This window comes from Aquarana catesbeiana, linkage group LG12, assembly GCF_042186555.1.
Source record: "Aquarana catesbeiana isolate 2022-GZ linkage group LG12, ASM4218655v1, whole genome shotgun sequence".
Classification (NCBI taxonomy): Eukaryota; Metazoa; Chordata; class Amphibia; order Anura; family Ranidae; genus Aquarana; species Aquarana catesbeiana.
In genome coordinates, this window is record NC_133335.1 from 196061877 (window position 1) to 196083054 (window position 21178).

At 43.8% G+C, this 21178-nt stretch overlaps 1 protein-coding gene across 1 annotated transcript in view; it reads left to right on the top strand.

Annotated features, from left to right (window-relative positions):
* The first annotated feature begins 302 nt into the window (after positions 1 to 302).
* Positions 303 to 21178, top strand: part of ZHX3 (zinc fingers and homeoboxes 3) — a 32772-nt gene continuing 11896 nt past the window's right edge. The window contains exon 1 of the mRNA XM_073606384.1: positions 303 to 458. The gene's annotated coding sequence lies outside the window, so the exon portion shown is untranslated. The remainder of the gene's footprint in view (positions 459 to 21178) is intronic.

Genomic DNA, 21178 nt, shown 5'->3' on the forward strand with positions numbered 1-21178 from the left:
ATAGGCATGTGTATGGTGCCTATTGGGAATATAGATAAGGGGCTTATGTATGAAAAAGTTGCCCATAGCAACAGTTCAGCATGGTTGCCTATAGCAACAGTTCAGCATTCTTGTTCCCTCCTCCCACCAATCACTACTGTGACAACTAAACTGGTTGCTATGGGCAACAGAACTCTATTTTGGGCCAATGATACACTTTTCATTCAGCACTTCCACAGCTCTTTACGCCCCTCCCCCTTCCCCTCCATGACGGTCACGTGTTGGTGTTTCACTGGCGGCGGTTGGCGCTGGTTTGAGTTCGTCCCGCCCAGGCAAAAGGTTGTCACGTGGCGCGCAGCGGGCCAATCGGAGCTCCGCGTTGGTTTCTCAGAGCCAGAGCGTCGCCGTCTGCTCCCGGGCCCTGAAAAGTGTGGAGAGCGGGGACGGAGACGGAGGAGGCCCGGCCTCGGTGTGTGGCGGTAAGTGACGGCACGGACACGGTGCTGGCCGGTCAGGGAGGTGGGGGGGCTTACTTATATCTGAGGGGGGAGTCCTCCATGGGTGTTGGTGGGGGGGCAGTGTGTATGAAGGGGGTAGTGGAGAGGAATGGGGTGCATTGGGGCCTCAGTGCTGGGTGTGAGGGGGGGATAGGCAGGCCTGGAGAGCCCTCACATGGGAGGACATGCGCACTAAGGGACTTGGGTGGACAAGCATGTGCCCAGTGAAGTCATAACACCTTCCAGTATGAATAACTTCCAGAAGGATTGAAGGAGATGGGAAAACGAACTCCTGGCGACTCCCTCGTGATTCTCAGCGTCTTCTCTCTCATTTCTGTGTTGTAAAAATAATAATAATAATTGCTGTTAGAATGTTGTATTTCTTTATCTTTTTATGGTTATGTGACCTCTGACCTCACGTCCAGCATTTCTCAGTGAGCGCCAGGGGGGCGGAGATCTCACACAATGATGAAGTGACGTCACCAGGTCTGAGCGTAGATGAGCGCAACGGGACGCGGTGGGTGGAGAGCCTGAGGTTTGCGGCTTCCAGAGCCAAAGCGATCCACCATTATAATAGAAGCTGATCCCCCGATACTTTTGGTGAAGTACTCGCCCATACACAGAAGTCATACCTTTTGCGGTGTGATTTGAGCCTGTGCAAAATGAATGGGCTCAAATCGCACTGCAAAGAATTGCGTGCAATGTGAACAGGAGTCCTGTCTGAATTGCATGCGGTTTCCCACGCCGCTCCTGTGTGAACCCAGGCTCGTCCTAGTGATTTCAGCTTGAGTTCACACTGGAGCGGTGCCGGTAAAAGCATGCAATTCAGACAGGAATCGCACCACATTCCTGTTCACATCGCATGCGATTTCTTGCAGTGTGATTTGAGCAGGGAGCGCCCCGTCCATTACGGGTGCACGGGCGCTGCCCCACTATCCATGCGTCCAGCCACTTTCAGGATGCATGGGTTGTAGTGGGGGTTGTTGTGTTGTGTGTGTGTGTGTGTGTGTTTTTTTTTTTTTTTTTTTTTTTTTTGAAGTACCGGATTAGTGCCAGAGGCTTAAAGTGGATGTAAACCCAATGTCATCCTTTCTAAACTACTGCCATAGGGGTTATCTATAAGGATATACATTCCTCCTGCATGTATCTTTACCTGTCAAATGTCTCCCCTCTGTCTGTTATTAGACCCGAAAAACTGCAGATTCTGTGGGTGGGTCTGTTGTCTGGAGCTCGGTGGGTGGAGTCGTGATGTCAGACTCCCCGCCCACCTCTACACTCCCCTTGTCAATATGCATTTTCTCCTGTGTATTTCTAACACTGAACTTTTGCTATGATCTCTAACATCCAGTGAAAAGACAGGAATGGAACCACATGACTTCAGCATGCCAAATCATGCTGAGGTGTAGAACAGCCAATCCTTGCAGAGCTGCTGAAGAAAAGAGTGGGGGAGGAAATTTAAAAAATAATGCATGTCTTAGGCTAATGCACAAGATATGTAAGTCACCTGTCACTCACAGCAAGGGGGAGGATTTGACAAAGTTTTTTTTCTGTTTGTCAAGATTTATCTCACTGAACAATAAAAGAGGATTGCTCAGAGATGGATTAACTCTGTGTGGCAAGACTGGGCTCAAATGATAGGAAATCTTATACTTTACAGTATGATGTAAAAAAAAAATAAAAAATTTGGGATTTACATCCACTTTAAATAGGGTGGGCTTGGGGCGCAGAGAATGCGCTCCGAACCCACTCAGGCGTGTTACAATAGCGAATAAATATTCGCTATTATAACACTGTTCCTCCAATCAGGAAGCGGGTTGTGAAACCCATCACCTGATTGGCTGAAAGGACAGATGATCCTATTGGACGCCTAGGAGGAGACGCATGCCCGCCGTGATGGGCGAGAGGACATGCCTGCCCGATGCCGATACCTGCCACCTAGATTGAGTAAGACAGCGGGCAGGAAGGGGGTGGAGATAAAACGTTGATTACTGCATATAGTGTCAATTCACCCTTTGCAGATTTAAAGCGATACTAAAGTCTTGCTCGTTTAACCACTTACAGACCACCCACTGTCGTTGTCAGGGCCAGACTTACCATTGGGCTTGACTGGGCTCAAGCCCATGGGCCCCGGCCAATAGGGGGCCCCGCCCGTTTCGAAAGCCGCAAAGAGCAGCTGAAAGCCGCCAAGATACACAGGACATCCGGCTTGTATCTCGACGGCGCCATTTTTAAACTGAAAGGCTGCAATGACAAGGCAGCAATAACACTGGAGCAAGGCTACACTGACAAGTCTGCAACTGACACTGACAAGGCTACACTGACACTGGGGCAAGGTTACACTGACAAGGCTGCAACTGACAAGTCTGCAATGACACTGACGAGGCTGCATTGATGGGCATTTAAATGAAAGTTTTTTTTTTCCTTAAAAATCCTCCTAAACTTGGGGTGCGTGTTATACGCCGATAAATACAGTAATTATCATTTTATCCATTTTTATTGCTTTTATTAATCGTGGACCCAGGATGAATACCAGTACAGTATCCCCCACTTGTACGCTTATATATTATCTACTTTTGTGAGTAGCCATTTGGTTGTTTTGTCTTGTCCAATTAAACAGAAGTTCCTTAATACTGCACTGAGTCTGGTGCACCTTGTCCTTCTATTTCTGTTTTATAGAGCTGTGCATATGTATAGAAGGGTAGGGCCCGAAAGTGACTCAAGCCCAGGAGCCCCCACCACCCTAAGTCCTGCCCTGGTCGTTGTACATCGGTACTTTGACGTTAAAAAATGGGGTATAGCTGCCATAACCACGGTATTTTCTGAAACGGCAGGCGGTCCGCTTCGAGATAAAAGTGGTCTCTGCGGCAGATTCCTTCCAGTCATCTCCGCCGCTTACTGGAGCCGTCGTTTCGCGGCGGAGACATTCCGGTCCTTCCCCTCAAAGGCACTGTGTCGAGTGAGGGAATGATGGGCCCCCCCCGCCACGTCAAACGTCACTTCCGCTCAACAGCCTTAAAGAGACATTTTTTATTATTGCATCTAAGTGTAAATGTGAGATCTGAGGTCTTTTTGACCTCAGATTTCACATTAAAGAGGTCCTGTCATGCTTTTTTCTTTTACAAGGGATGTTTAAATTCCTTGTAATAGGAATAAAAGTCATCCAAAAAAATCATTTTTAAAGGGACAGTGTAAAAAAAATAAAAATTATTTATTTTTTTTAAACGCTCCGTACCTCCGTGCTCACACGCAGACGCGAACGCATACGTAAGTTGCGACCGCATATGAAAACAGTGTTCAAACCATACATGCGAGGTATCGCCGCGATCGTTAGTGTGACCAATAATTCTAGCACTAGAGCACCTCTGTAACTCAAAACTGGTAACCTGTAGAAATTGTTAAATGTCACCAATGGAAATTTTTTAAATGTCCGTTTGTCGCCATTCCACGAGCGGGGCGCGATTTTGAAGCGTGACGTGTTGGGTATCAATTTACTCAGTATAACATTACCTTTCACAATATAAAAAAAAAAAAAGCATTGGCTAACTTTACTGTCTTCTTATTTTTAAGTATTTTTTCCCAAAAAATTGCGTTTGTAAAACCGCTGCGCAAATACAATGTGACATAGTATTGCAATGACTGCCATTTTGTTCTCTAGGGTGTCTGAAAAAAAAAAAAAATAAAAAACGTTTTGGCTGTTTTCAGTATTATTCAAGCAAAAAACAAACAAACTGATTTTAACTTGTAAACAACATTTTTGAAAAAAAGGCCCAGTCCTTTAAGGGGTTGTAAACCCTCGTGTTTTTTCACCTTGATGCATAGGATACATTAAGGTGAAAAAACACCTGGCAGTGACAGGTGCCCCCCCCCCCGTTTCACTTGTCTGAGCTCTGGAACTTCCCACGGCGGAGATATGCTGTCCCTCTGCCCGGGGTTCTTGGCTCTTGATTGGATACATTGATAGCAGCGCAGCCATTGGCTCCCGCTGTTGTCAATCAAATCCTATGACATGAGGGGGGCCCCGAGTCCTACATTCTGCATCTATGGACGCCAAATGATGGACTCAGGAACGCAAAGCAACCCCCGGGAGAGCGCTTCTACTAGGGGGTTATGTGATACGGGAGGCTTTACAAGCTTTACAATCGCTTTAACCACTTCAGCCCCAGAAAATTTTACCCCCTTCCTGACCAGAGCACTTGTTACAATTTGGTACTGCATCGCTTTATCTGACAATTGTGCAGTCGTTCGTCGCTGTACCTAAATGAAATTTGCGTCTTTTTTTCCCCCCACAAATAGCTTTCTTTTGGTGGTATTTGATCACCTCTGCGGTTTTTATTTTTTGCGCTATAAACAAAAAGAGCGACAGTTTTGAAAAGGAAAAAAAAATATTTTTTGCTATAATAAATATCCCCCAAATTAAAAAAAAAAAAACGAATTTCTTCATCAGTTTAGGACAATATATATTCTACATATTTTTGGTAAAAATCGCAAGCGTATTTTGATTGGTTTGCGCAAAATTTATAGTGTCTGCAAACTATGGGGAAAGATTTATGCCAATTTTATTTACTTTTTTTTTTACTAGTAATGGCGGTGATCTGTAATTTTTAGCGGTATTGCGAAGGACATATCGGAGACTTTCGACACTATTTTGGGACCATTGCCATTTATACAGCAATCGGTGCTATAAAAATGCACTGATTTACTGTGTAAATGTCACTGGCAGGGAATGGGCTATCACTAGGGGGAAATCAAGGGGTTAATTGTGTGTTCCCTCAGTGTGTGTTCTAACTGTATGGGGATAGGATTGACTAGGAGAGGAGACCTATCGTTTTTCCTACTTCGGAAGAAACAATATGGCTCCTCTCCATTTGTGTTTGTTTACACATATAAATCCCCATGCTGACGCTCGTGATCATCCACGCTCATCAGGGCCCCCCGCCGTGCAGCGGACACGCGCCCTCTGGTGGCCAAGAAAAGGGTAGGATGTACCCGTACGGGATTTCGGCCAGGAGAGCCATTGTGCCGCAGTTTATCTGCGTGACGTGGTCGGGAACCGGTTAAGTGGTTTAAAAAAAAAAAAAAAAAAAAAAAAGTCATACCTGCTCTGTGCAGTAGTTTAGCACATAGCAGCACGGATGCTCCTGGCCCCTGCTGAGTGCCCCCACAGCAAGCAGCTTGCTATGGGGTCAGCTGAGCCGCTGCTATGTGTCCATTCAGACTCGAAGCCCTGGCTTCGCCCCACCCCCTCTCTCTCCTCATTGGCTCACTGACTATGATTAACAGCAACAGGAGACAGTGGCTCCTGCTGCTGCCGAGTCTCCTGTGAGGGGGGGGGGGGGGGTTGGGGCCAAGCCCACACAAGTGGGGGGCACTCAGAGCAGAGGAGGAGCCAAGTGCGCTGACAGGGCACCCCAGAGGAGGAGGTTTAGAGCTGCTCTGTTCAAAATAAGTGCACAGAGCAGGTAAGTATAACATGATTGTTTTTTTTTTTTTTTTTTTTACAATCACTTTAAGACTGAGATCACACATGTGTGATCAGACATTGCATGTGTTTTACATTGTTCAGATCACATGCGATATCTGTGCGATGCAAACTCAGCCACCTATGCAATCTGATTCTTGCACCATTTGACAGTTCGCACTGCGAACTATCTGGGGGTGTCATTAACTTTACATTGACACCCCCAGCAGTTCACAGATCTTAGTGTGAACCAGTGTGCGATTCAGGTGCGATGCAGGAAGTGGCACTGAATCGCAGGGTTTCCCACGTCGCACCATTGTGAACTCAGCCTGAGGGTACATGTGATCAGCGTTTTCCCACACTGGAAGAACACCAGTTGCCACTAGGACACACAGAGAACAATTGTTTTCTGTGTTCTGTTCACTCTGCAACCCAGAGCTGTGCTTCAGTGATCTGCAATTAAAATGCAGGCATGCTGCATTTTATTGCTGCACACTGGACATGATTCTATGTCACTGTGCAGCGCTGTGAATAAAGTGCACTTCAAATAAAGTTGAATGGAGGAAAAGGGTATAAAAAGGGAGTTGTGTGATGTGCTGAAACACGCATCACGCCGCCCCCTGCCTCCATTACATTACAGTTGGAACAAATACCTGCCACGCAATAAACAAATGCGGTTCACTGTGCAGCAGCTGTCCGTTTGTGTAAATGGGCCCTAAAATGTAAGTTCTCCTTTTCAGAAAAAAATTAGGTAACCTCAACCCCTACCAATCCCTCCTATACTTACCCCTATGGGTGATTGGGTGCCATTGCCTACACAGCCGGTATATCGGTCCAGGGATTTAAAAGCCGCAGTCTTCTTTCCTTAGGGATGTCGGGGTGGATCAGGGTGATTCTGATTTGTGGCAAGCTGGCACATTACCACTTAGACCATTCCGTATTGCTGTGATCTGTGCCGGAAGAAGGTCATGGCTTGCAATTCCCTGGAACCCTGCCCAACTATGTGTGCAGTGACAGCTGATTATCTACAGAGGTAAGTGCAATGAGAACCAGGTGGATGTGGAGTTTTCACTTTTTTTTTTTTTTGCCATGTGTCCCATTGGGGAGATTTTCCTTTGCTTCCTGTACCTTAGCCAAACAGGAAATGGGTGGGAATCCATGCAAAGTAAGGAAGTCTGTAGTTGTCACCAGAACTAGGATCCCCGTTGGAAGATTTCCTATCTTACTGTTCTGGGTACAACCCAAAATTTGGGAATTTTTTTTTTTTTTTTCACTTTCAATGATGATGTTAAACAGAACAAATAGAGAGGGTGAATCTCTCTAACAGGGGCTCAGATAGCAATAAAAACCCTGATAGGTGCTCTAATCCCTCTCCATTCTATCCAAAACTAAAGAAAAGTTGAAACTTGAGATTGTCCATAGCAACTAAAAAGTGTCCCTTTATGTCAAAAGTGGTTTTAGACCAGCTAGAAACAGCTTTAGTAAGCTAGAACCCTTGCAGAATTGAATCGTGGGGAAATTCATTTTATTACATTATTATTTTTTATAATTTATAGTTATTTATTATATTTATGATTTTTTTGTTTCAAACTTTTATCATACCTGGGATGTCTCATTTGGACCGATTTAAGTGTGTTATTGCTTAGAATTGCTGAATATACAGAATATAAAACGCCAAATTTCTGTGCAAAACAATTGTACTGCTTTGAGACACAAAAATTTGACATAATCATACCTATGGAAATAATAATGGCTACGGAAACTTTGCTATAGCTTTTTTTTTTTTTTTTTTTTTTTTTTTTTTTTTTTTTTTTTTTTCCAATTTTGGAGCTCTTGTCTATATTAAATTTTTCTGTCAGGGTCCCATAGGGGATATTTCTCCACTTCCTGTCCTGGAGAGGCACCTGAAAGTAAGTGGAAATCTCCCAAAATGAGAGCCACCCCCTTTTAATTGTCATTGGAACATGTGTCCCCTTTGGAAAATTTCACCTCAATCCTGGTTCTGGCGACCAATATTTTTTTTTTTTTTTTTTAAAGTAGTCCTTTTAAGGCTATAAGGGTAAGAACTTTTTTTTAACATTTTAATAGTGATATATATAGTGTGTGTTCTTTCTTTAAATTTTTTTATTTTTCATTACTTTCTGTTCAATGACAGTCACCAGAACCAAGTTATTGGGGTTGTATTCCTTCCTTTGTCTACCTCAGCCATTCTCAAGCAGGGTTCCTCCAGTGGTGGCCAGGGGTTCCTTGAGCTGTGGCTGATTTACCTCCTGTTTGATGGTGCCTACATAGTTCTGAGCCAATGCCACTTGGAGGAGCCAGTGGTATGACACCAATGATCTTTATAGCTCTCTGTAAAGGGGCTATTCTTATACTGACCACCAAAGTAAGTGGCATTGTTCCCACTGAACCCCAATAAGTGGGTTTTATTAAGGGTTCCCCGAGACCTAAAAATAATTTTAATGATTCCCCTGGGCTAAAAAGGTTGAGAAAAGCTAGTCTACCGCAAAGAGGAAATATGAAAATGTACATACGGTTTTAGTAAAGCTGCCCATACATGATGGATCATTGGTCAGGAGAGGCCAGTGATTCAGTGATGATTCAGTAAAGCGATGTGATAGTCTTCACACATTATTATTAAGAGACAGCCAGGCTTTGTAGAGTTGTTGAAAATATTTGCGCTAAAAATATTAAAGTGGTTCTAAAGGCAGAAGTTTTTCAACCGTAATGCATTCTATGTATTAAGGATAAAAAAAAAAAAAAAACTGGGTGCAGCTCCCTTCCAGCAGCCCCCCATACTTACTTGAGTCCTATCTTTACCCCCTATCTTTATCCAGCTATAACCTCTAGTGGTAATCGCTGTCTTCTCCTGGCAGGGGTGGCTTTTCCCGCCCCTCCATCGGGAGAAGACAGTTGTTGATTCCCCTGTCATCACTGTCTGTGTTGATGGTAAATCTTGGTTGCAGAAAATAAATTTGCACTGTGTATGGCCGGCCTAAGACTGGAAGTGTGCTGCTGGCCAGATCACCAGGAGAAAATGCAGAAAGGAATCCTAAAACTTTCCCTTCCCTTCCTTTTTACAGAGACAAAACTGGAAGTGTAAATCTCTATAAAGTGAGGCTAATTCTTCTCTTGTCACTGAAACAATTATATCTGTTGGAAAATTCCCCCTTAAACCCTGTTCTAGTGACAAGTGTAAAATGTTGCATTTCCTGTAACTGTTTGTCTTTTGATGTTTAGCAGGACAAATAGAGAGGGTGACTCTACCTAGTGGGGACACATGGCAATTCAATGACTGGGGTTCTAATCCTTCATATTCTGTACAAAGTTTAGCTCTACATATACAATAGGAAATGATTGTTCTTTAGGTTGGGGGTGTTCTGTCATGATCCAGTTAAAGTAAGGGATAGGACAGTTTCACATATTTTTGACATTGATGCAAACAGTTTCAGGAATTATTTTTTGTGCTGAGACGTTATTGAACCAAACACTGTTTTCTTTTGCTGTCTGTATCCTTTTGGGGGATTTTGCTTCACGTTCTGTTCCATAGACACAAGAGATGAAAGGAAATCTAACAATTAACTTCTTCTTGGGTCTGGTTCACACCTAATGCAGGTTGCACTTTGCATATTCCAGGTGCAGTTTGCATTTTTCAATACACATTCTTAATCCATTGGAGTCTATGGAACCAAAAACCAGAAAAATGTCCCTTACCCTTTCCATGAAATGCACAGATGTGAACTACATCCATAGAAAACCAAAGGGAAATGTACTGTAGTATGTTTCTGCAAAACTAAAAACTTACTAAAAAATGCATAGGTGTGAACCAGGCCTAAAACAGTTGTCTTCTGAACAGTGTTCACAATAGAAGATTCCCCTCTATCCTTTCTTGTGACAATTGTAAAATGTTAAGGTTTGTCATGTTGACAAAGGACAAATAGAGGTGCTGAGTTTACCTAGTGGGAATGCGGACAACAGTTCACATCTGACAGGTTCTACTTCTTTCCTCCTCTATTCCAAACCGGAAACAGTTTAGGCTAGAGATGCACTTTAATGATGCTTCCCACTGAGACTGCAAATCATCAATCCTGAAAATGGTATTAAAACCAAAACCCAAAAAGGTAACACATCACACCTTACCAATCATTAGGTGTGGTGGCTACATTTAGTTTTTTGTTTTTACTTTTTTCTTCCCTCTGTTTTCACCTGGAGATCTGGACAGTAATGCACCTCCTGTGTTCCCCACTCTGGATGAAGGAGCACAGGGGTTACATTTGGACAGCAGTATTGTCATTCTGGGGGGGGGGTTGGATAAACTAGCAGATTTAGATACACTAACAAATTAAAGCCACATTCCAGATAATTTACAAGCAGTTACAGCAAACCGTTTTGTTCCTTTAGGGTAAAGGTTTTAAATAAAATCTGTCCATTGTAAGTGCCCCTGTCGGTGGTAAATGGTTTGTCTCAACTCTCTCTAACTGTTACATCCACGGGACAGCTTGTTCTGTTGAAATACCAACAGAAGTACTGGCAGGATCACCAGGTGAAATTAAGAGCCTTAAAAAAAGAAAACCAATACAGCCATCACATATAAGAATTGGTAAGCTGCAATATGTTTGCTTTTAAGTTTAATACAACTTGAAATGAGAGGATGGGCAGTGCCCTTTACTAAGTTTAAATATATGTGTGTATATACTGGCCTTAGTATTTAAATCAAGAGATTCTTCATTTCTGTGCAGCCTGCCAACTTATTTATTTATTTATTTTTTTTAGACGGGCTCCTAGAAAAGTTTTCCCATGCAGTGGGGCTATGCCCGCACTGCACGGGTTAACTGCCAATTTGTGTCTCTGGGATTTGAGAATAGAGAGAGATTTGCCTACTCCTCTGATCCTCCCTACACAAGACTAGTCCTCCACTCCACTGTCTATCAGTCCTGTGTGCAAATTGGGAACAGTCCACCGCTGGATTATGAGGGAGCACAATTTGCAGGTGGAGTGGAGCATCGGGGTGAGTATACAGCTTTCTCCTCTCCCCTGGATAAAATGATCAGTTGACCCGTGCAGTGCGGGCACAGCTCCACTGCATGGGGAAACTTTTTTTTTTTTTTTTTTTTTTTTTGCTCAGTTGGGCTTTTAGTGAAGGAAATGGGACACAGTTTTCATCACTTGTAGCAGCCAAATGTATGATAAAAGGTCTTGGCGGCAAGAAACTGTATCGGAGGGTGTCTTGCTGTTGGTGGGGCATTTTAAAACCCGTGTCATATTACTGATCTTTAGAAAACTGGGTTGGGTGTGTTGGAACCCCAGGTAAATGAGTATGTGTGTACCTTCATCCAATAGTATGGTGGTGGTGGTGTAAATATAGAGAATCTGAAAATTGGACCAAAAGTACCACACAGCAAAATTCAACTCCAGATACAAGTTTATTCCAATAACCAAAAGTTTACAAAGCCAACATGTTTCAGCGCTGTAACTGCCCCTTAATCAGGGCTTAAAGACAATGGAACACTATATTGGGACTCAAAAAATCAAAGACTGGTCAGGTATTATGACAATATGTGGGTTTGTACAGCACTCTTCAGCAGTTGGTTCTAGCAGCAAAAATGCTACCAGAGCCAGCTGCTAATCAGTGCCGTACAAACCCACTCAGGCCCCATTTACACAATTGCTCTTCTTTCTTTCTCTGGGTTCTATATTAATATACAGTATATCACATATCTGACAGCCTTGTCTGTTCAGTTTTTTTCTACTTGTCTTGTGGTGGAAGAAAGGGGGACCCATGTAATCCCTGTGGCTTGCTGGATGTCAGCAGACGTGCATCCGCCTTTATCTGCCCACTTCCGATTTAAAGTCAGCAAAAGCAGACATGGATGCAAACTTTTTCCCTTCGACTTGACAAACCTGGACTGACCCAGCTATAGGCAGACACAAACATACATGCAAGATAATGGCACTGCAGCCCAATCATGCAATCTGGGGCCGGCAAGAGCTCTCTGTGTCCAATCGCCATGCCACAAGAGTCCTTCCATGTAGGTAAAGTCAGCAACCGGGTGAGAAAGTAAAATTTTCTTAAAATTTTCTCTTTATTTTGTTTAAGGAGTATAACGGCTAACTCTAGTGGTTGGCGACTTTATCTGCAGACAAGCGGACGCACGCCCACTTAAATCTGGCCACCCACAGGGATACATTGCTTTCTGTTTTTGACACGTAATCGTGGGTCAAAAAGGGATTGATAGAATGCTCTTCTGAAAGGTGCCTTACTGTCATAACTCTCAATAATACATGGCTGCTGAGTCTGTAATACGTTGTTTTATTGTCTTTAAGCCCTAATAAAGAGGGTGAAGTTACAGCCTCCTGAAACGCGATTAACCTCTTGCCGACCGCATCACAAGGATGTACGGCGGCAATGCAACGCTCTTCTGCGCTGGATCACGTACCTTGTATGTGATCTAGCGCCTCTCAGGTAGGGAGCGTGCTGCTTCTCCTGTGATTTGTCACAGCAGAAGCTGATCAGCGGGTGCTGGCAAATAGCTGTCGTCTGGCACCCGTTGATCATCGGGAAAACATCAACAACAGAGCTCTGCTTGTGTAAAACAGGCAGAACTTCGTTCTGAGGGGGGAAGGGGTGTAAAATCGGGGACTAAAATCCATCACTTCCCTTTAGTGAAAGCACCAAATATAGTACACACAAACACTGGCTAGGCACACAGTTAGCCCTTTGATCGCCCTAGCTGTTTAACCCCTTCCCAGCCAGTGTCATTAGTACAGTGACCGTGCATATTTTTAGCACTTGGTGTCACTGGTCCCCAAAAAGTGAGGAACCATATCTGGATTGCACTCCTGAGCTCTGCCTTCACATCACTTGTTTGTGGTGTAAGAATGGGGAGCCTGCAGCCTGTGTAGGGGTTCCAGCACCTCACTATTCATTGCAGTCTTCTGGGACACAGAATAACTGAGTGCATCCTCTAAAAATCGTGTGACCATCTGCCTACGCAAGTTTCCATCCTTATCCACTGAGAGTGGATAATATTATAAATTTATGTGGACCACACTTGGTTAAACCAGAACCCCATATTTCCTGTCACTGTAATGTTTTATTGGTTGAAATGATTAATTCTGTCTGTTGGAGTGATCTGGAAGCTGTAATACACTACAGTAGCTTGTGCTGCATATAGTAAGCTGTACTGTTTTTTTCCTTCTGCATCTGGAAAGAAACAGTCAGTCCTTCGGCATCTCAGCCATTCAGAAACAGACTTGTGTGTTTTTATTTTTTTTAAGCAGTGAATATAAGACATTTCTCTGATTGGCCAAGGTGAAGATACGGGTGAATTATGTCACATCCTGCACCTCAGCCAATCGGACAATGCCTTGTACAACCTCCACAGCGGGTGGACTGATCTGTAACAGTAAGCATTCATTTGAACTGAGCTGCCCCAATAAAGTTTTTTTTTTTTTTTTTTTTTTTTTTTTTTAAATGAAGGGAACCATGGAGTTCTAGATTACGATCTCTTTAAAAAATAATGCAAAAAGCTCTGGTGTAAGATGATGGCAAAGTTCTAATAGAAAGTTTCTATGCAGCCATAACATCTGCCTCCTAAGTTTTCATTCTTGGCAGCTTGTATTCTCAAAAATGTTGTCCTGTGTATTTTGCTGCTGTTTTTCACAGTGGCATGTGTCCAACAGCTGGGTGTGTGACTGTAAGCTAGTGCATTGCTAATTTCAGAGCTTTACAGTTTGTCTAAAGGTTTTAAAGTGGAGTCTGAGTTCTTGTTTTGTTGAATGGAAGTATTGCCTATCAAGGTTGTTTGCTGGGTGAGCAGTACTTTTTTTTTATAAGTGTAGTTGCCCAATATTAGCTGGTGATTTTTTTTTTTTTTTTTAAAGTGTCAGTGCTGCAGAAGTGCACGTGTGATTCCCTCTGTTTGTGGAACTTTGAAAACTGGGCCTCCAAGTTCATAAACGCTCGATGGCCGCCAGCCCCCAATCTGTTCTGCTTCACTCTTTTCTTTTGCCTGCCAGGCTGATTGTGGGTCAGATGTTATGCACGCTTCAGTACTTGCCGGTCTCCTGCTGCAGTCTGATCATGCGCATTGTAATTTTTATTTATTTATTTTTTATACTGTGAGAGTTGCAGGCAAAGAATGGAAAAACACAACCTGCACTTCTAACCCCATGAGTATAGCAACAGTTTAGGTCGGGACATGCTGCACTCATGGGATTATCTACATCTCTATAACATTGCGGGCTGAAAAGAGGTCTTAAATGCTTAGTACTTCGCCGAAATGGATTTAAATAAAATGGCATCATCATGTCCATACTATGCTTGTTTGTTCTATAATGGTCCATTCAGTGCCTTTTTAGTCAGCCAGAGCTTTTCGGGTGTTGCGAAGTACCGTAATCTTTGTAAGTCCTCATGCACACGGACGTTTTTACAGCTGCTTTTTTGAGCTTTTTTTGCAGCTTAAAAAGGCCTGTCTATGTTAGTCTATGGCTTCATGCCCACCTAGGCGTTTTTGAGCTGCAAGTGGCATAGGCGTTTTTAAGCTGTAAAAAAAACCCAGGACCAGTGGGTTCTGAGAGACGTTTTTCAGCTGTAAAAACACTCTAACGCTGAAAAACGCTGAAAAACGTCATTCACCAACGTTTTTTAGCGTTTTTGATCCATTGAAAAAAAAAAAAAAAAAATTTGAAGAAAAAAAACCGCTCAAAAACGATAACGCGGAAAAACGCTCAAAAAACGCTAAAAACCGCTATTACAAAAACGCTGAAAAAAGTCACTGCTAAAATACTGGCGTTTTCATAACGTTTTTTTAACAGCCTGTGTGCATGAGGGCTAATACTTATGTGATTTTTCCATGTTTACATTTAAAAACCTACTATATTATACATGATTTAAAAAATAAAGGGATCCAGTAAACTTCCAGAACAATTCCAAAACTGCTCAAGACAAGAGAGTTGGAGTGGAGGGCCCTGCTCATGAGAGCTTACACTCTAAAAGGGAAGGGGTAAGTGATGCAAAAGTTAGTAACTGTGAGGGATGCTATGTTCGAGAAGGTAAAATTTGACTTGTTTGTCTGGATAGGCTTCCTTGAAGAGATGAGTTTTCAGAGATTGCCAAAAGGCAGACAGGATAGGAAGGCCATATAGGTAGGGGTAGGGAGTTTGAGGAGGAGAGAGGCTCTGGAGAAATCTTCAATTTGAGCATGGGAGGAGAGAGCAGAAGGTGTTTAGAGTGGATCTAAACCCTCTCTTATCAGAATTAATGGGAATCTGTAAATATTAAATAGGCTGCTATTGCCGTCGTCCTGCTGAAATAGTTAGCTGCCTGGCTTTCTCTGGTTCCAATAAAACTGTTGGGGGACCTAAGAAAAAAAAAAATCCTGCTGCGTTATTAGGTTGCACCAGGCATGTGGATCCGTTAGACTGCGTCATTTTGTGTGCAGGACGTAGCACACGACGTAAGCACGGGATTGTTTACTGTAAGTTGCCTACCTGTGATTGCCAGTGTGTTCAGCAGCTGATGCAACTCCGTTCAGTTAAATGCTATCTATATGTACTGGGAAAGAGAGCGCTCTGACAGTGCTTCTTTCTGCACAGTATTTTTCCACTGACTGAACCAGGCAAATTCTGCAGATGGCAGAACACGCTGTTCTGGTGTCACTTGGCTCAATGTCAGGCTCTTCCCAGTTTGGTGACTGGGATATGTAAAAGGAAGCTTGGTGTTTTTGAAGATTGCGTACAAATGAACATAGGGACATATATTTGTTTTTGACTGAATGGAGCAGTTTTCTTGATTTGTACTACAAATAGGGAAACTTATGTGTTTATAGTGCTAGTTTGCATTGTATCACAAACAATTGCAATTTTTTTTTCCTTTTGTAAAATACAGTTTTTTTGTTTTTGTCCCCCCCCCCCCCCCCCTTTCATTTTTTGTTGCATTTCAGGGCTCTTGATTTCTTGCAGTTTATTTGCAACCAGTTTTAATCTACAGCACGTGTCAAGACACAAGTCCTGTGGGTCGGATCTGGCCCTCCAGGCAATTTCATGTGGCCTTTCCTGCAGCGGTGGCACCCCCCTTCATCTCCGCCCCCACCTTGTCTCAGCAGCAGAGAGGACGACAGAACACCTCTGCCAGATCCTGCGCTTCTTTGTGCAGCCTCAACACCCCCTTGTCTCCTCCTCCCTTGTTCTCTGCATTTAGCAGACTCTGGCAGCTGACTCCAGCCCTCCTCTGGTCCTCCTTCAGACCCTGCACTTTCTGCATCTTAGCTCTGTATAATTTTTTTATCATAGGAGTATTTTAAATGATGGAGACAGAATATCAACCAAAAATCCAGAAAAAACACCTGATACAAATGTTATAAATTGAGCTGCAGTTTGGTGAGTAAAATAAGTATTTGATCCCCAAGCAAAACATAACTTGGTGGAGAAACCCTTGTTGGCAAGCACAGAGATGAGGCATTTCTTGTATTTGGGTACCGGGTTTGCACTCATCTCAGGAGGGATTTTGGTTCTACTCTTTACAGATCTTCTCTAAATCCTTAAAGTGGAAGTCCATGCTAAAACTAAAATCCCTGCAGCTATAGCCACCAACATTCTAACACTAACCTATCTAGCTCTGTAAAGAGAAAATGAGTATACATACCTTTTCTGAAGCCAACCCGATCTCCAGCGGCGGAAGCTCTGCTTAGTACACGTCCCACAACTGCTGTGGAATCAATGGGGAGTGATGTCACCCATAGGGTTACTATGGGGCTTGTGTTGTCGGATGTGTCATCAGCACCCGCCTAAACAGCGAAGCTGTGGCTGACAGCTCAGCATGGGATAAGAGCTTTTGCCGCTGTAGATCGGATCGGATTGCCTGCAGAAAAGGTATGTATACTGTGTGTGTTTTTTGTTTTTTTGTGTTTTTGTGTTTTTTTTTTTTTCCCAAGGCTAGGTAGGCTGGTGTTAGAATGTTGGTGGCTATAGATGCAGGGAGTATAGTTTTAGCATGGACTTCCACATTAAGGTTTCTTGGCTGTCTCTTGGCAACAAAGTTTCAGCTCCCTCCATACATTTTTCTATAGGAGTAAGGTCTGGAGACTGGCTAGGCCACTCCATGACCTTAGTGTGCTTCTTACGCTACTCCTTTGTTGCCTTGTTGGTATGTTTTGGCTCCTTGTCATGCTGGAAGACCCATCCATGACCCATCTTCAGTGTTCTGGCTGAGGGAAGAAGGTTCTCGTTCAAGATTTTACAATATATGGCCCCGTCCAGTCGACCCTCAATGTGGCAAAGTCAGCCTGTACCTTTAGCAGAGAAACAGCATAATGTTTCCACCTCCGTGCTTGACTGTAGGGATGGTGTTCTTAGGTTCATAGTCAGCATTTTTCTTCCTCCAAAGAGCTCAATTTTGGTCTTGTCTGGCCACAGTACTTTCTCCCAATCCTCCCTGAATCATTTAGATGTTCATTGGCACTCTTCAGATGGGTCTGTACATGTGCCTTCTTGAGGGGTGCCTTGTGGGCGCTGCAGGATTTCAATCCATGGTGGCGCATTGTGTTACCAATTGTTTGTTTGGTGACTGTGGTCCCAACTGCCTTGAGATCATTCACAAGCTCCTCCCGTGTAGTTCTGAGCTGATCCCTCACTTTTCTCATGATCATCCTTACCTCATGAGGCAAAACCTTGCATGGAGCTCCAGACCGAGGGCGATTTATGATTATTTTGTATTTCTTCCATTTGCAAATAATGGCTCCAACAGTTGTCTCCTTCTCACAAAGCTTCTTGCTGATGGTCTTGTAGCCAATTCAAGCCTTGTGCAGATTTACAATCTTGTCCCTGACGTCCTTTGACAGTTCTTTGGTCTTGCCCATGATGTCGAGGTTTGAATGGAAGAAAGATTATGTGGACAGATGTATTGAACATCACCCCATCACAGAATATGGACATCGACGTATTGAACATCACCCCACTACCATGGACGGACCACCATGCTATCAAATTTAAAATCACCACCAACACCACTCTCCAAAAACAGAAACGGGCAATAGCAACACACTGGAATAGATCTCAGAAGAAACTACACTCTGAACTCTTCAAAACTACATTATCGAGCAAAATTCTTCCGCTAAACCCAAACCTCTCAACGGAACAAACACTCAACTCCCTAAACAATGCTTTACTACAAACAGCAGACTCCGTGGCGCCAAAACGCAGAACACCCGTCCGCACAAAAAACTCGAGTTGGTTTAATGGCACTCTCACCCTACTCAAGCAAGAACGCAGAAGAGCTGAGAGAACTTGGAGAAGAAACCCCACCAAGGAAAACCATGCTAACTACAAAGCACTCACGGTGAAATACCACAAGGCAATCTTCAAAGCCAAAAAAGAACATATTGCAGACACCATCTCATCCGCCTTAAACCGCCCACGGGAACTTTTCAAAATAGTTGCTCAATCAATGAACCCGGCCTGCCTAGAGCCCCCTGCAAACGATACTCAAGAATTCTGCAATGAGTTATCAGATTTCTTCATCAACAAAATCGACAACATTCGGAAAGCAATTCATCAGAAAATAACAACCAACCTCACCCAACCGATGCAAAAAGAGGATATCGACACGAACATCACTCAACCACCAAAGTTTTCTTTGTCCCCAATCACCACGGACACGACTAAAAACATCATCAGAAGCCTTCGCGACAGCACATCACCGAACGACATCATCCCCACCAAATTGTTCAAAGCATGTTCCGACATCCTGGCCCCCACCCTAACACATCTCATAAATCAATCATTCAAAGAAGGGACTGTGCCAACCTCCCTCAAGCAAGGCATCGTCAAACCCCTGCTAAAGAAACCTAATCTCGACCCTAAAGACCCTAACTGCCGCAGACCAATAACAAGCCTCAACACCATCTCCAAGATTATAGAGAAAGCAGTAGTACAGCAGCTACAACACCACCTGGAGACACACCACATCCTGGACCCTCTGCAATCAGGCTTCCGCCCAGGCCATGGCACAGAAACAGCACTTCTCAAAATATGGGACGACGCCCTTGAAGCAGCAGATGACGGGGAACCGAGTCTCCTGGTACTGTTAGACCTCAGCGCAGCATTCGATACAGTGGACCACAATACTTTACTTGTCCGCCTCGCAGAAGTTGCAGGAGCCACAGATTCTGCCCTAAAATGGTTTACATCCTTCTTAGAGAATCGCTCTCAGACAGTGAAACTGGGAACATTCACCTCGGAATCTCGGGCAGTCTCCTGTGGAGTCCCTCAGGGCTCACCCTTGTCACCAGTGCTATTTAACATCTACATCCGCCCGCTTCTCAATATCATCAGGAAAACGGACCTCTGCTTCCACTCATATGCAGACGACACCCAACTCTACTTTCGCATTAATGGACAGAAAGATCATCATCAGCAACTACAGAATTGCCTCACTTTAATCAATGACTGGATGACCGCTAGCTCCCTCAAACTTAACGAATCAAAAACAGAACTTCTTCTCCTGCAAGCCAACAAAAATTCCAAAATTGAGACTCCGTGGACACCACCCTCCATCCTCGGACAGACCATCTCCCCCAGCACCAAAGTCAAGAGTCTCGGAGTCATCTTTGACTCAGGAATGACAATGGATGCACAAATAGGATCGGTGGTGAGCGGATCTCACCACCTCCTCCGCCTGCTTCGCAGACTCATCCCCTTCATCCCAGAAGAGGACAAAGCGGCAGTTGTGGGAACGATCATCAATTCCCGACTCGACTACGCAAATTCCCTCTACGTAGGTCTACCCCAATACCAGCTTGCGCGCTTGCAACTCATGCAGAACACGGCGGCAAGGCTGTTAACAGGGAAAAAGCCCTGGGAATCCATCTCCCCATCCCTAAAAAGCCTACATTGGCTAACGGTGAAGAATCGGATCACATTCAAGACCCTCTGCCTCACCCATAAATGCATACAAGGAAACGCTCCGCAATATCTCCGGGAAAAAATAAAACACTACACACCGAATCGCAGTCTTCGATCAGCTAACCAAAACCTCCTCCTCATTCCCAAATACCGCTACAAAGCAAAAGGAGAACGTAGATTTGCAGTCCAAGGACCTCGACTATGGAATGCTCTCCCAACCAACCTCCGCATGGAAAAAAACCACCAGGCCTTCAGGAAAAAACTAAAGACCTTCCTTTTCTAGAAGCTGGCTACAGAGAATACATCTAGCGCCTTGAGGCGATTCAGTTCGCAAATTGTAGCGCTTTACAAATTATTCATTCATTCATTCATTCATGTCTTTTATACACATAACAAGTTGACGTTAGAAGCACCTTCTTAAATGGACAGGACTAAGCTGTCTGTGGAAGGCAGAATTATTGTTGGGTTGTAGGTGATCAAATACTTACTCACTGAGCTGAAACTCAATTTATAACATTTGTATTGTGTGTGTGTGTGTTCTGGATTTTTGGTTGATATTCGGTCTCTAGCATTTAAAATATGATGAAGAATTAAAGACCCTTCATTTCTTTGAAGGCGGGCAAATTTCCAAAATCTGCAGTGGACCAAATTTTCCCCACTGTATACAAAATGCCGAACAAGAAGTAATTTCTACTACAGGGGCAATACCAACAATGCATGCCACAGGTGTACTTTATCCACATTACACCATTACATCTATTTTATATTTTTGTTGAATAAATGATTCAACTACTAATGTAGCTGCTCAACTTGCATAAAGTTCTAGTGTAGTTTGGCTTGCTTTTGGGCCTGCAGGTTTAAAGCCTAGCACACACGGGGCGAATGTCAGGCAGCATCAGCCAGTTCAATAAAAAAAAATGACCAACATTTTGGCTCGTGTACTGGAGTCTTTCCGACAGAAACTGGCCGTTCGGCCTGCTTCTGTCGAAGGGGCATGACCGAAAAGTCTGCTGATTGACTGACTAACCGGAGTGTTCTGGCGGTGGGGGGGTTGGGGGGGGGGGGGGGGGCTGTACCCCTGTAAGAACACAATGCGTACAGCAAGGAAGATTGCTGAACTAATGCCGGATAGTTAGTACATCAGCTCCTCCTGAGCTGTCAGTTTTCCTTTTCGTTCAGCCCTGCTGGGTTGCACGAAAAGAAACTAGTGTATACTAGCCTTTACCCTGCGACATTTAAGGCTCAGAACTCTATCTATATGTGTTAATATGTCAATTGTGAAGCTTTTTAGCTTCTTTTTTGTAAATTGGAACTGAAAAACAATTCACCTAATGCAAGTGTT